Source organism: Schistocerca gregaria, chromosome 1, assembly GCF_023897955.1.
Source record: "Schistocerca gregaria isolate iqSchGreg1 chromosome 1, iqSchGreg1.2, whole genome shotgun sequence".
Taxonomy (NCBI): domain Eukaryota; kingdom Metazoa; phylum Arthropoda; class Insecta; order Orthoptera; family Acrididae; genus Schistocerca; species Schistocerca gregaria.
This window is the reverse complement of record NC_064920.1, coordinates 157733919-157746233: the sequence shown is the minus strand read 5'-3', so window position 1 is coordinate 157746233 and position 12315 is coordinate 157733919. Positions and strand designations below refer to the sequence as shown.

The window sequence follows — 12315 nt, the reverse complement described above, 5'->3', positions numbered from 1 at the left end:
CTAAAATTTATTCATTTACCAAAAGTTTACATTTCATGAGAAGACAATTTTAGTTAAAGGAAGCTAGCTGGAAGAGCAGTGCCTTATTTTGTATGAACATGGACTTCTGATAATTAGATTTTTTCCAGTCAGTAAGAACTGATTCATCCCTCATTATTAAGCACCAAAAATATTTGCGCTGGCATAAACGTCGAGATGCAAATTATCAGTAACAAAACTTTTATTTACACTGCTGGCCTTTAAATTGCTACTCCATGAATATGACTTGATGCAGACGCGAAATTTAACCGACAGGAAGAAGATGGTGTGTTATGCAAATGATGAGCTTTTCAGAGCATTCACACAAGGCAGGCGCCGGTGGCGACACCTACAACGTGATAACATGAGCAAAGTTTCCAACCGATTTCTCAGACACAAACAGTAGTTGACCGGCGTTGCCTGGCGAAACGTTGTTTTGATGCCTCGTGTAAGGAGGAGAAATGCGCCGTGCTGGATCCCAACAGCCTCGCATCACTAAGAGTCGAGATGAGAGGCATCTTATCCGCATGGCTGTAACGGATCGTGCAAGCTCGTCTCGATCCCTGAATCAACAGATGGGAACGTTTGCAACACAAAAGCCATCTGTACGAACAGTTCGACGACGTTTGCAACAGCATGGACTATCAGGTCGGAGACCATAGCTGCGGTTACCCTTGACGCTCCATCACAGACAGGAGCGCCTACGATGGTGCGCTCAACTACGAACCTGGGTGCACGATGGAAAAACGTCATTTTTTCGGATGAATTAAGGTTCTATTTATAGCATTGTGATAGTCGCATCCGTGTTTGGCGACATCGCGGTCAACGCACATTGAAAGCCTGCATTCGTCATCGCCAGACTGGCGTATCACCCGGCGTGATGATATGGGGTGCCATTGGTTACACGTGTCGGTCACCTCTTGCTCGCATTGACGGCACTTTGAACAGTGCACCTTACATTTCAGATGTGTTACGACCCGTGGCTCTACCCTTCATTCGATCGCTGGGAAACCCTACATTTCAGCAGGATAATGCACGACCGCAATTTGCAGACCTTTCTGGGTACAGAAAATGTTAGACTGCTGCCTTGGCCAGTACATTCTCCAGATCTCTCACCAACTGAAAACGTCTGGTCAATGGTGACCGAGCAACTGTCTCGTCACAATACGCCAGTCACTAGTCTTGATGAACTGTGGTATCGTGTTGAAGCTGCATGGGCAGCTGTACATGTACATGCCATTCAAGCTCTGTTTGCCTCAATGCCCAGGCGTATCAAGGCCGTTATTACGGGCAGAGGTGGTTGTTCTGGGCACTGATTTCTCAGGATCTATGCACCCAAATTGCGTGAAAATGTAATCACGTGTCAGTTCTAGTACAATACATTTGTCCAATGAATATCCGTTTATCATCTGCATTTCTTAATGGTGTAGCAATTTTAAAGGCCAGTAGTGTATTACAAATTTTTTAATTCATCTTCATAAATGGATATTAGTTGTTTGCGGTGTGTATTGTAGGTATTGTGGTCGAGGAAGCATCTGCCTACTCAGGTTAGTTCTACACAATAGTTTGGTGAGCAGCCTAAATTATGGGACACTGTGTTTGGGATGTCCTACGAAGAGTGAGGTCCCATGATAGAGTTAGTACCTCAAGATGAAACCACAAGATGGTGACAGTAGCCACCAGACGCACCCACGAATGAGAGACGTCAGCGATGACACACCCTCAAGATGTCCCGTACCCTCCGCTGAATGGCAGTCAACCTACGTCAGAACGCAGCGCCTCTCGCCTACTCAGATAGCAGCCTCATCCTAGCTCAGATCCATCAGCGAACTATCGTCCTTAGTCGGAATGGTGTACTTAAGTCCTGAGTAAAACGTAACAAGTGATATTTTCCTGCCATATTAGGTTGCCACCATTTCTGTGTAGAACAAGTGCTCAGAACAAACAACATTATCAGCTGCGCCACGACAACAGCAGTACAATCATTTCATTCAAAGAACAGTTTTTCATTGAGTGCGGATGTCTTCTAAAGTTAAGTACTTGTCATTAATGTGTTTTGTTGAACTTTATCTATTGATATTTAAATCTTGCAGAAGTTTCTCGACCTCCTACGGAATTTAAAACCGTAGAACTGTTGTCTAGGCTTACTGCGATGTACAGGGTGATTTTTTCCACCTAGTACAAACTCTTGAGATTGATCAATGACAGGATACGGAACAAAAAAGATGTAATGAACATAGGTCCAGAAATGAATTCTAGAGATCATTTATTACATCATACATTGTTACAGAGACTGCAGTCTAATACGCGCTGTACCAAGCATGCACAGTTAAAGTATGTGTTGAATCTGGTTTCCATGTGCCCCAACACATACGTGTACACGCCGTAGCACTTTCTGCCTCACACGTTTGCATGGGCTAGGCTGCATCCGAACAGTGTCAAAAGCAGCGTGAATACGCTGTTCCAGTGTCTCCACATCTGGAACGGGCTCTGCATACACGATACTTTTGAGATGACCCCCTAATCAGAAATCGCGGGAACTGAGATCCGGTGAACGAGCAGGCCATGCAATTAGACCCCTTCGTCCGATCCATCGACCAGAGAAGGCACGATCGAGATGTGTCCGGACGTTAAGGGGAGGTTTACCATCTTTTGGTTCAAGACATCGATTTAAAAAAAAAATGCTGTTTTGGATCGATAAAAATGTTTAGAATCCACCTCTGAAACGGTTTTTCCGAATAAGGAACGGAATTTTTTTTATTCGCTGTAGAACAAAATAATGATCCTGCCTGAAATCGTCCTTTTTCACGCACCAGTTTTTTTTCAGGAATTTCGGCTTTCTAGCACCGAAGAAGTATTGTATGTGCTTCCTCACGACTAAAACTGATAAAGTGATAAAGGAGCTTACGACGTACTCCGGCTTGGCAATCCGACGGCATTCCAGTTCGGTGGAACAGATGAAGAATGAAGAAGGCAATTTGGGCAACGCATTTCCACAAGTCTTCGACGTATGACCACCCACAACACCAAAATTGTCCGGCTGGGGAAACTAGGTGGTGCAAGTGGTGCATTGCAGAGGCTACCGGACATCTGGGCCAATATCAACACGACCAGCCGCTCTCAAAAGAAGTTCAAAAAGTGATTCATCTGATCTACGAGGCCCTTTTGCAGGACGAGTTATTGTACCGGCGCTTGGGAGGAAACACACAAAATTGAAATGAAAGTTTGAACGCGTGTGTTTGGAAGTTAGCCCCCAAGCATTTGCATTCTGGTGCGAAGACTCTGGAGATTGCGACTTTCCAGGCAGTGGGCAGCTTCAGCGAAGGGTATTTAGCAATTCTGAAGACCATGACAACGATGGAAGTCACCCTAGGACTCTATCAGACGCAGTTCGCCAAGCATTCGAACGACCACCGTATTGAAGCGGCCGAAAACCGCTTGTCACCGGCCGTACGAGCGGCTCTGGAGCAGCGCAGGATGGCCCAGATCGAGCAGAATGCCTTCTATAGGGAAGAGGAAGGACTACTTTATGGACCCGGAATAACAGATTGAATGTAAGTTGCATAATATTACATTTATATGTAGTCAAAACTTCAAACGCGTTTTTCTCGAAATGCCTTTTCTTTTACGCACGGTATGTTAACTTCAAATCTACTGAACCGATTTGCATGACTCGTTGTTTTCGACGAAGCTAACTAAATTGTCTAGGAGTTGTACCACTTTCATTTCGACCCATCAACTATAAATATTTTTACTTGGCCGACGAAGTCGAAAAATCTACGAAAAAAAACCTATTTTTCATAAGGCCGCCATTTTGTTTAATATGTTCCAAATAACTTAAGCGAGGTACAACGCCAAAAGAATCTTATATTCTTGGCTAACATCAACTCAATTTTGTTTTCAGACGAGCCGACTGACCTGTGACTTACCGCGGTCTACATCGAAATTTTGTTTCGTTCCGATGGCACTTCGGCCGTTGCTCTTCGACACTTCCGGTCGAAAAAATTCCAGTTTGTAGAGGAACTATCAATAAACGTTTTGACCAAATTTAACATTGATATCTTTCACACATCGCGAGGAAAAAAATCTCAAAGAACATGGTTTTTTCGGGCCAAAGATAGTAAACCTCCCCTTAACAGTGGAGTGGGCTGGAGCACTATCATGTAGCAGACACAGAACTTTCGAATCATCAACGGCACTTTTTCCAACAGGGGCGGAAAAGTCACCCGCAAGAAACGCCGATAGTTCCGAACTGTTAGGAGACGTGAAAGGAAGACTGGTCCCAAAATACGGACGCCAGTTATCCCAGCCCACACATTCCGGCTGCACCGATGCTGATGATTCGCTGTCACCATACCATAGAGGTTCCGCATACAATGTCACAAATGACTGTTATGAAAGATGAAGTCACCACTCCGTGTAAAGGAGGCCTCATCTGTGACTAGGGTGGATGACACAAATCCTGGAATCGCGATTTCCTGGCGAAGAAAGCAATGACAGAACTGCTCCCGATGTGGTAAGTCTGTCGCTAGCAAGCCCTGTAGACGCTCTAATGATGAGAGTAGTAACAATCATCACGAAGAATGTTCCACACGATCGTCTGGCTTACCCTGTTCTGGCGGGCCAACTGCCTGGTACTGACTCGGCGGTTGCCTTACACAGTGTTAATCACATTTTCGTCCAAGTCTGGCGTTCGAATATTTCGGGTACGTCCTTCATGGTTTCCAGCTTCCTGAAACGACACTGCCTCAGACAATCGGCGAAACACTACTGGAAAAATTGAATGATGTGTTTGTCTCATACGACCTTGCTACCCGCCGTCAGCTGCCATTTGCCTTTCCGGAAGTAAACATCGTGTCGGCAAACTCTCGATTCAAATACGAAACTATTGTGTACAATGCTGTATCGTATCCACTACAAGGTGGGTCAGCAAGAGAGGTGAATCGGACAATTATTATAGCAGGAGAGGGCGCTAGGTCAAGACGTATGAGGAACGGTACAACCCTCTAAGAGGAAATCATGCGTACTGTAACTGAGGCTGCATGGGACAGCGCATATTAGACAGAAGTCTGCGAAACAAAGTATGATTGAACAAATGGTCTCTAGCACGGAACCCATCCGTTTCCGGACATAAGTTCATTGAACCTTTTTGTTCCGTATCCTCTTATCGATCAATCTCTAGAGTTTGTACACGGTGGAACAAATCACCCTGTATAAAAGGGTGAACATTCACTTCGTCTACGAAAATTATGCGACAAGTACTTTGTCTAACGAATACGAATTCGGATTTCTGGTCTGAGTGCATTTTTTGAGTAAACATACAAGAGAAACGTAGAACTGTTGTCTAGACTTGGTACGACATATATAGCGTTTATTTAGGTCTATGAAAATTATACTTCAAGAGCTTTGCGTAACAAACACATATTCTGACTACTCGTGTGAGTGCATTTCGTGAATGAACTTATGAACATGCTGGAAACCTACCAATATCTGTATTTATACGAAAGTACTGTGAGACACAATAAATAATCATGAAAAAGAAATAAGATAGTTTGCAGCATTCAATGATATGAACTTTACCTACATAATCTTTAAGAAAAAAGACTGTTATAAATATACATGTGAGCCGTGGCGCCATTGAATTAGTAGGCTGTTCTGTCTGGCGTCATTGGCGCAGGTGTAGTATCAACCGTTCCTCTTGCGGTCCCATTGCCCATATCTATGAGGAAAAGTTGGGAATTCGCGGTAGCGTCGTAACAAGAGGTTTTCACGAGGTCCTAGCAGCCGAAACCAGGAGCTGCGCAAGGAGGGCCTGCGCACAGCGAAGATACCGGAGTAGTTAAACGGGGTCAGCTTCGAGCAGCAGGCCGACATCCCATCGGTTGGTTGGCAACATTTGTGTCGGACGACCGCTCGTGGCCTGGCTGCCCTCTTCTACCTGGCTCTCATCGGCACAGTCACTAACTGCTGCGATGCACCTTGGATCCATGGAACTGCTTGCTGATAAAGGGGAGCAACGTTCTGTAATCCTCGTTGTGATTTGTTTCATTGTCTACCTGACCTCATTATTTTCTGGTTAGTACCTGACCCTCAGAGTTTTACGCTGCCGGCTCTTTAGTCGTAAATATAGACAGTAGTATTGTACTAGGAGACTAATTCTCGTTTGAAAATTTGTACCGCTATTATATGGCCTTTCCTTTCTGCTTTATAACCGATTATTAAAGTTCTAATTAATAAGCTCTTGGTTGTAAATACAGCCGGAGCAATTGCACTAAGGTTAATCAAAAGAGGGACCTTGTGGTTAGATTTAGCTGTTAACCGGTTCAATTCTTTGATTGTAATTTCATTTCACAGTCATTAGTTGTAGTCTGAACAACCTGTTGTACTGAGCTGTTCGTTTCTGTGTTTGAAAGACCAAGTCATTATTGGTGTATTTTAGCTGAATCTTGTGGTTCCGCAGAGTGAGTTGTCTTGTAATAAGTGTTCACAAGTAATGTTTTAAGACTGTCCTTCGGAGCGGTATTAAAACTGACAATCAGTTTAACTTTGAAAATATCAACAGGCAACTGTCACCAGAGCTTTAGACAAAATAAAATTGTCAGAAGCGAGGGGTCGCACCTTGGTTGCCGACTGAAGTTAAGAGTCTGGTTGCTCTGAAGTACTAGTAAACCTATCATTGTCATATTGTTTGCTAATCTGTTTAACCTTTAAGCACAGGTGCGCATCTTAACCCCGAACCTTTCGACATACAGCTTTCAAATTAAAATGTAAGTCATCTCTTTTGAGTAACTGAATCACTGTTGTCATCAATGGTGCTTATATAGTTTTCATGTGTTGCGTAAGGGCGTTTAATAAGACAGATTGTGTCCAGCGCGGTAGTAAACACCGCTTTTTCACCCGACAACGGCCGGGCTGCATGTCCAGCCGTCTTGTAATCATCGTCATATTGTTTGCTGTTTTGCAATACAGCACTTCAAATTTCTTTTGCAAGGAAAACTACTTAAGGTTTAAGGTCAAAAGAATTTTGCAAATTTGTTCATTTTGTTGAAGAAAATTTTATTGTTAAATGATTCGATTAGCTATAAAACACAGTTTGTATACTGTTAAATAAACAGGTTGTGTGAAAAGAAAGTTATATTGGTGGGTCCTCCCTTCCAAGTTTTCCTTAATTCCAGTAAGTACCACGTATCAACAGGGAGTTCATGAGACCGTCGATCTCTTATTGCTTAACTTAGAGAAAACCAAAAAGTTAAATCATTTGTCCAGGAAGCGATATGAACTCAGAGCACTCTCTCACTACTGCAAATATGTTAACAGAGTAGGAATGGAGGTTATAGGGGCCGGCCAGAGTGGCCGAGCGGTTCTAGGCGCTTTAGTCTGGAACCGCACGACCGCTCCGGTCGCAGGCTCGAATCCTGCCTCCTTTATGGATGTGTGTGATGTCCTTATGTTAATTAGGTTTAAGTAGTTCTAAGTTCTAGGGGACTGATGACCTCCGATGTTAAGTCCCATAGTGCTCAGAGCCATTTCAACCATTTGAGGCTGTAGGGCTAAAAGAATAGCTTCAGGAAGAAGAATGGTCTCAGAATATGGAATTTTGAAACAGAGTGTGCACTTAAGGAGAAGCAAATAGCTTATCGTGTAAGTCTTCGTGACAGTCAGAAGAGACGAGATTGATATATGTAGAAAGCGGAACTTGGCCGAAACAATAATAAGGAAACGTCATCAAGAATCATGGATCAAGTTCATGATGTGCACGCTAGACAAGAAGTGGCATACTAACTCATTAAACAGCTTAAGAAGCAAGAAAGAGTCGGAGCAAGCATAAATGTCACAGATAGAGAGACTTGGATAAAACACTACCGATAAATATGGACTGAAGAAGACGACAAAGAGGAAGAAATAGCTACATCACAGGACGAAGGGGACCAACTTGCGCACGATACAGAAGGCTTTGAAACAGATGGAAAACAAGAAAGCTACAGTACCTGACGGAATCAATATAGAACTCCTTCAGTAAGAGGATTAAAGTCACGACTGGGGCTTTTACATTCCTTAAATCAACACTGGAGGACGAGCTGGAACCTGAATCGTGGAAGACGATAGGGGTGATAACACTCTACAAAAACAGGAGAAATGTCTGTGAGATATATATACGAATAAGCGCAGTAAAAGCTTCTTGAAAACTCCGTGCAAGAACTATTAACAGAAATATGAAAAAGATAGCAAATGCTCTCCTAATGGAGGAATTAAATAGCTTTAGAAATGCTCGATCCTTTACTGAAAATGTTACTATTGCACGGCGTTTAACTGAAAAACGGCGAGAATACAACCTGGAGACTCTTGCAGCATTCAGAGATTATGTAAAGGCTTTCAGTAGAGTGAGCAGAAGCAAGCTTTGGAACATGACGGAAAACCACGGGTATCCGAGACGTTAAATACAAGTAACAAAGAACATACATCAGCTCACAGAAATTATAATAAACACGGGGAATGAGAAGACTGAATCAATAAAGATCATTAGAAAAGTGCGACAAGAAGCAGTGTATTAAATATAACCTAGACAACTACTTTATACTGTCGAAAACAGAAGTCAGACGATGTGTCAGATTAACACCAGAACACACATACACATAATACCCTCCTCTTGTCGATGGCCAAATAATTATTCAGAAGACAGAAAATGACCTCCAGTTCGCGAACCATAGTTTAATTCAAATATGTAAGAATTATCATTTAAAAATTCTGAAGTAATGTGCTTCAGAGAGAAATTTCCAGCACCCTCCACTACAGTAATAGATGAATAAATAGAACAAGTATCACATTTTCAGCATTTTGGCTGTAATATCTGTTACGAATATGAAAACGACGTCACTGATAAATTAAATAAGTGTCAAAAGATATGTGGCGCAGTACACAGAATACTGTATATCAATATAAGGGAGGATACAAAGCTAAAATTTTACAAAGTAATTCCTACACTTGTTGAAATATAACTAAAAAATCTAATGAAGAACAGTGCAGGCGTCAATGAAAATTTAAGAGAACTTAAACGATGAAACCTCAGAGATAAAACACAAAACAGTATTATAAGAGAAGTATTTGACATATACCGTATAAATGAAAAAATAGAGTTAGGTTACATGAAATGGAAACAGCATATGAAAATAATGTGAACAGAAAAGTTAGTCAAGTAATTAATCAGTTATAAACCAGCAAGAAAGAGAAGAACAGACGGTAGAGACGGAGCAGCCTTAGTTTCCCTGAAGTGTAAAAGGAGAATACTTTCGATCTGCTGCAGTATCTTGAATTACACAAAATATTAATCCAGCACACTTAAGGTACCCTACGTCGTGAAAATATAGTACTATCAATAAAAAACCATAAGGTCTCACAGCTATGCAGTCATTCGCTACCTGTAAAAAATAAATTAAAAAAAAACAACTGTTAACAGTGGGAATCAATACACGCCAAAACTTTGATCTTCGTCAAGGATCAATGGTAATGATTGTGATGAACTTCACTCTGCAGTTTGAGACTAATGCCATATGAGTACAACAGCTGTGATGTCTTTTATTCCTTATGACTACAATAGAACCCTAAAGATTATATTTTCACTTTTGACGACCTATGTAAAGTACGATATATTGAAATTTAATTATACCTGATGTGGTGTGCGTACTGTAAGACCTTCAGTACACACACCATCAGATTATTTGACTTGTCCTCTAACGAAGTAGGCTAGTGTCAGCAATATGGTCTTATTGTGGCGTGTTTATCTTCTGCCCTAAAGTCAGACGACTGAAATGCCACTTGCATGCTTAGAGTAGCAGATTGACAGTGACCAACATAAAACAGAACTTAAATACTTTTCACACACACATTTATTAAAATAATAACAAGCATAAAAATTATTTCACTTGGTTCTGGATGCTATTTACAATTGACAATCTGAAGTTCCTTTGGTATTGGTACGTTAATCTCATTCTCACATATATCTCTGATACTTGACAGAAGTGTATATACATTCATCTTCATGGCTATGTAAAGGAATATGGTAATCTCATTAGGCGCAGACTGAAACTTGACTATAGACTGGTACAGACAAATGTAGAACTTGTACAGACTGTTACAGACTAATGCAGACTGGTGCAGACAAGTGCAGACTGTCTAATCGGAGGTCTGTACAGTCGTCATAAAACATCGCGCGTTCATGTATCACTGCGCTAGTGTGATCCACGAGGAGGAAAGGTTCTAAGTTAACAGCAATCTCACCTGCTGTGTTACATATTAATACGAGGTTCGGTGGAAGCAGAATTTGATCCGTCTCTATGGCACCGCCATCTGGTATTGCGGAGACGGACGAGCGCTGCGCCTGCGCTGTTGTGCTTAGCGGGGAGCGCTCTAGTAGGAAAGTTGTGTACGTACTGATTACGCAGAACTATGTACACAACACCTGATGAGGATATGTGCGATCAAACACAAATGAACAAAGTAGTTTCTTCAATCAGCTGCTTATTCTGGAGAAATCGATTTAGTAGATCGGTTCTGGATTGCTTCAATGAGACATCTTCCGTCCATAAGATAGCACTTGAGAACAAGCAGAGATCATCAACATGAGTATATCATTTACAGATGGTTTCGACAAATACCATTGAAACGAAGGGAAGCGGAAGGTTGCTACAGAAAACTAAATTATTTCTTACAGCTATTTTGTTAGTGGCTGTAGAGGACATCATATAATAAAATATGTTGTAATACAGAAAACAAATTACAAATTTATGTTGTATAATCATTCGTGCTTTTAACAGTTTTGTTGCTGTGGCCATTATCCGCAAGTATATAAAGGTATAGGCTCCCAGGTAGATGCCATTTTCCTTGACTTCCAGAAGGCGTTCGATACAGTTCCACACTGTCACCTGATAAACAAAGTAAGAGCCCACGGAATATCAGACCAGCTGTGTGGCTGGATTGAATTTAGCAAACAGAACACAGCACGTTGTTCTCAATGGAGAGATGTCTACAGGCGTTAAAGTAACCTCTGTCGTTCTACAGGGGAGTGTTATGGGGAGATTGCTTTTCACAATATATATAAATGACCTAGTAGATAGTGTCGGAAGTTCCATACGGCTTTTCGCGGATGATGCTGTAGTATACAGAGAAGTTGCAGCATTAGAAAATTGCAGCGAAATGCAGGAAGATCTGTAGCGGATAGGCACTTGGTACAGGAAGTGGCAACTGACCCTTAACATAGACAAATGTAATGTATTGCGACTACATAGAAAGAAGGATCCTTTATTGTATGATTATATGGTAGCGGAACAAACACTGGTAGCAGTTACTTCTGTAAAATATCTGGGAGTATGCCTACGGAACGATTTGAAGTAGAATGATCATATAAAATTAATTGTTGGTAAGTCGGGTGCCAGGTTGAGATTCATTGGGAGAGTCCTTAGAAAATGTAGTCCATCAACAAAGGAGGTGTCTTACAAAACACTCGTCGACCTATACTTGAGTATTGCTCATCAGTGTGAGATCCGTATCATGCTGGGTTGACAGAAGAGATAGAAGAGATCCAAAGAAGAGCTGCGCGTTTCGGCACAGGGTTATTTGGTAAGCGTGATAGCGTTACGGAGTTGTTTAGCAAATTCAAGTGGCAAACTCCGCAAGAGAGGCGCTCTGCATCGCGGTGTAGCTTGCTGTCCAGGTTTCGAGAGGGTGCGTTTCTGGATGAGATATCGAATATTTTGCTTCCCCTACTTATACTTCCCGAGGAGATCACGAATGCAAAATCAGAGAGATTCGAGCGCGCACGGAGGCTTTCCGGCAGTCGTTCTTACCGCGAACTATACGTGACTGGAACAGGAAAGAGAGGTAGTGCAATGGCACGTAAAGTGCCCTCCGGCACACACCGTTGGGTAGCTTGCTGAGTATAAATGTAGATGTAGATAAATGTTCGTTTTATATTGTGAAATCCCTTTACTGCAATCTGTCTTTACCAGTAACGCCCCTTCATCCCTGCCCCCCCACTCCCTCCCAACCCGCGTCGCCATAATTCCTTAAAGAATAGAACTCCCTCGTTTAACGCAACTTGGAAGAACTGAGTGTTTTATAAACGAGTTAATCTGTTAAATATGTAACGTTAGGCATAAAAAACCGCCATGGTACAAGTTACATTTTATTTGTTTTGGATTATTCACCTACTGACTAACGAAAAAGACAAAAGAAAAGCTACATTTTTCAAGCATCTCATTGTTTATGACGTCGTACAGCCTAAACCACGCGTCTTACAATGAC

The 12315-nt window shown here is 42.0% G+C and overlaps 1 protein-coding gene across 1 annotated transcript in view; it reads right to left on the bottom strand.

Annotated features, from left to right (window-relative positions):
• Positions 1-12315, bottom strand: part of LOC126335360 (uncharacterized) — a 195352-nt gene that overhangs the window by 165664 nt on the left and 17373 nt on the right. The window lies entirely within an intron of this gene.